Here is a 4,244-nt window from a genome sequence, read left to right as displayed (position 1 = left end):
GGATCATTGTCATGCTGGAAGACCCAGCCACGTTTCATCTTCAGTGCCCTTGCTGATGGAAGGAGGTTTTCACTCAAAATCTCATGATACATGGCCCCATTCATTCTTTCGTTTACACGGATCAGTCGTCTGGTCCCTTTGCAGAAAAACAGCCCCAAAGCATGATGTTTCCACCCCCATGCTTCACAGTAGGTATGGTGTTCTTTGGATGCAACTCAGCATTCTTTCTCCTCCAAACACGACAAGTTGAGTTTTTACCAAAAAGTTCTATTTTGGTTTCATCTGACCATATGACATTCTCCCAATCCTCTTCTGGGTCATCCAAATGCTCTCTAGCAAACTTTAGACGGGCCTGGACATGTACTGGCTTAAGCAGGGGGACACGTCTGTCACTGCAGGATTTGAGTCCCTGGCGGCGCAGTGTGTTACTGATGGTAGCCTTTGTTACTTTGGTCCCAGCTCTCTGCAGGTCATTCACTAGGTCCCTCCGTGTGGTTCTGGGATTTTTGCTCACAGTTCTTGTGATCATTTTGACCCCACGGGGTGAGATCTTGCGTGGAGCCCCAGATCGAGGGAGATTATCAGTGGTCTTGTGTGTCTTCCATTTTCTAATAATTGCTCCCACAGTTGATTTCTTCACACCAAGCTGCTTACCTATTGCAGATTTAGTCTTCCCAGCCTGGTGCAGGTCTACAATTTTGTTTCTGGTGTCCTTTGACAGCTCTTTGGTCTTGGCCATGGTGGAGTTTGGAGTGTGACTGTTTGAGGTTGTGGACAGGTGTCTTTTATACTGATAACGAGTTCAAACAGATGCCATTAATACAGGTAACGAGTGGAGGACAGAGGAGCCTCTTAAAGAAGAAGTTACAGGTCTGTGAGAGCCAGAAATCTTGCTTGTTTGTAGGTGACCAAATACTTATTTTACCGAGGAATTTACCAATTAATTCTTTAAAAATCCTACAATGTGATTTTCTGGATTTTTTTTCTCATTTTGTCTCTCATAGTTGAGGTATACCTATGATGAAAATTACAGGCCTCTCTCATCTTTTTAAGTGGGAGAACTTGCACAATTGGTGGCTGACTAAATACTTTTTTGCCCCACTGTATCTCTGATAAATGGTTAGTAGTTTTTTTGGAAGCTCTTGTCCTTTTACTAAAACCATTATTCTGACACAAAACCAGATGTAAATGTTGTGTCTCTAAAACATAAGAGAAACTTTCTAAGGCTGAGAAGGAAACAGGAAAGGTCACTTTCACAAATCCAGTGCTTTGTCAATGAATAAAAATGCATATCAATTATGTATATATGTAAATAATGAATAAACCATAAATACCAGTGGCAGCTGGCCAAAAGAGGGTCTAGAGCAACGCCCGCCCTGAATCAAATCCAAAAAAGTAAAGTCAGAACTAGGACTGGATAAAGCAAACATATCTCGCAAGTAAAGTTTTGATGTATGATGATTGTAATCAAAGTAAAAACACAAACACATTTCAGAAGGCACGGATTTGGGACAATATAAAACGCTAAACGCTAAACTAAACATGAAATAATGAAGCCTAATATACTAAAACAGTGATATTGGAGGGCCACATTCTGTCCTCATCTTATTATCAAAGCATACTTTCCAGACAAGCAGAAGAGCCCAGAATATGAACACAACAAGCTAAATTGCACTTTAAGCATTTTAGACACTTTAAACAAGTGTAACAATTATTTTCCCTCATAGTTTTTGCTGTTGCAGTGTGTACATACATTGCAATTTAAGAAAAGTAAAAATTATTTTTAATTTACCTTGAAAAAAGCTTGCGAAAAATACAGTTTTGTGAGAATCCTCCTCAAACTTCAGAATTTGGTAAAACATTTATCTGCATTTCAAACATTTCAAACCTGTCCAAATGTAGTCTTAATATTTTTTTCCCCCTGACTGAATAAGGACCAAAGCTTTACTGATGATTTTTATGAAGTTTTATTAGTGTCCGTTTACTCCAAGAAAACCAATGTAAGAGTTGAATAAAACAAAGTACAACAAATGTGCATTAAAGCCTAGTCCACAGATTCTCTCTACTGCATTATTATAACATACTATAACATTATTATAACACATTTCACAAAATACTTATTATAACTAACAGTAGTCAGCTTTTTTGGGGGGTGCTGAACAAACATATAAACAGTCTTTCCGTGAAAGAGTTCTGGCAAGCCGTGATGAAGCGTTAGTTCCTGTATCTTTTTGCCATTACCCCTTTAGCTGTGAATGCAGATTCAGATTCAAAATAAAAGTCCCACATGCAGAAGAGAAATATTGCGAACCTAACTCAACTTTCAACATACAAAGTATATTAAAAGCAATGCAAAACAAACTAGAGATTATTTTATGTTACATCAGCCCTATCTAGAAAAGTGTCCACCAGCCAGCACTGCTACGTCCAGTGAATCCTGTGATCTCCATCAGTCCATCTGGTTACAAAATTGATGGAATTTCATCAATCTCTGACTTATAAGTCTCATTTGTGTGATGTCAAATTTACTTTGTTAATGTCTTGTATTTTTTTAGACCGACCAAGAAGTGTCTCAGTGTCCATCAGTCCATCTGGAGAAATAGTGGAGGGAGATTCAGTGACTCTGAGCTGCAGCAGTGATGCAAACCCTCCTGCAGAAATCAGCTGGCATAAAGGAAGAACTCTTGTAGGATCTGGAAGAATCTACAGCATCTCAAACATCAGCTCTGATCACAGTGAAGAATACAAGTGCAAGTCCAGAAATGAACATGGAGAGAAATACTCTGCTGCTGTGACTTTAAACGTCATGTGTGAGTTTATTAGATGGCTTTTATCATTTCAGCTCACATTAGTAATTTTTTAAATGTATAAGAGGTTTTTAATACTATGTTGATTGTTATGTTTTCTATATGAACACATGATGCTAGCGCCCCCCCAACATGCACACAGCACCCCCAACCGAAAGCATCTTCCCGCGCCCCTGCACACTCCTGTATCTTCACATCATTCATCAGTGTGTTAATTATGATGATCTTCATCTTTCAGTTCATCCTGGTGCTGATAGGAACGTGATTGTGATCGCAGCAACATCTGGAGGAGTATTCATCATCATCATCATCATCATCATCATCATCATCATCATATGGTTTATAATGTGAGTTCTGCATTGACTTCATAAATGCACTTTTATATTGTATAAGTTCATTTTGGTGTAACAGAAGGAAATGGATCGGCTGTGTGTGATTATTAGTAATCTTTTAAAACATTCATATTTTCTATTAATTTAATACTTTCGTCCATATGTTGTTAATGTCGTTTTAACAGGAGGAAACAAAGCTGTGTTAAAACTGAAGATAACACAGTGAAACAGGTAAAACTTTCAAACTTTACAGAAGCAGAAAATCAGTCGATCAGCTGTTATGTGTGTTTCAGACTGTAACTGTACAGAATGATGAGAAACTAAAAAGTCTTTTAGCAACAGAATCCAGCAGAAAAACCTTTAAAAACTCATATTTCTCTCATTTTAGCCGAGTGCTTTCTGAAACTGTATCTGCAGCATCCTCAGGTGGCGTGACATATGATTTAAGAAATTAAAATTAAAAATATAAAAACACTTATTTACATTGGAATGTTTGTTTAAACTTGTTGAACTCTTCTCAAAACCTGAACACAAAACAAACATAAAACATGAGCAGCCGAGTCTTAATGAATCACTAAAAGCCCGATGAGCTCAAGATTTATTGGTTTGAATCAGTCTGACAAGTCCATTTTCCCCAAAACAATAGCCTATATTTAATACTGTGCTATACATTCTTGCTTATATTACGTGCTCCTATTTTCTTTCTCTGTCGCTGTAGATGTCTGATCCCAGTGAAGACACATATACAGCTCTTGAGCTCAAGTCCACGACCTCTGACCTGTACGACACACTCACAGTAAGTGAGACGTCAAAGTCAGATCATCATCACAGATGATCACATGACCGATCTCTCGCTGTCTTCCACACAGACCGTTCGTCCCAGACCTCCTGAAGACTCTTGATCCTAAACATGAGAATCCATCAGTAAGTGTCTGAACTGCAGCTCCTCTCCATATAATCAATACAACTCTCTTCAGTTCTAGTTAGATTGCTTTATGAAGCTTGTGGAAGGTTTATAATGTTGCTGATGGACTTCAGTCAGTCGTTCTTCTTCTTCTTGTTTCTTCAGATCAACAGGAAGATGCTGCAGTGAGAGGCGGAGCAC

General features: G+C 38.4%; 1 long non-coding RNA gene across 1 annotated transcript; it reads left to right on the top strand.

The window, feature by feature from the left end:
* The first annotated feature begins 3,861 nt into the window (after positions 1 to 3,861).
* On the top strand, positions 3,862 to 4,243 carry LOC107575340 (uncharacterized). Its single transcript, XR_001607852.1, has 3 exons — positions 3,862 to 3,935; positions 4,009 to 4,063; positions 4,209 to 4,243. It is a non-coding gene; the product is annotated as an uncharacterized lncRNA (long non-coding RNA).
* The last annotated feature ends 1 nt before the right edge of the window (position 4,244 follows it).

Source organism: Sinocyclocheilus grahami, unplaced genomic scaffold (genome assembly GCF_001515645.1).
Source record: "Sinocyclocheilus grahami isolate Dianchi unplaced genomic scaffold, SAMN03320097.WGS_v1.1 scaffold2577.1, whole genome shotgun sequence".
Lineage (NCBI taxonomy): Eukaryota > Metazoa > Chordata > Actinopteri > Cypriniformes > Cyprinidae > Sinocyclocheilus > Sinocyclocheilus grahami.
The sequence above is the reverse complement of the archived record's forward strand: the minus strand, read 5'-3'. Positions and strand labels throughout refer to the sequence as shown.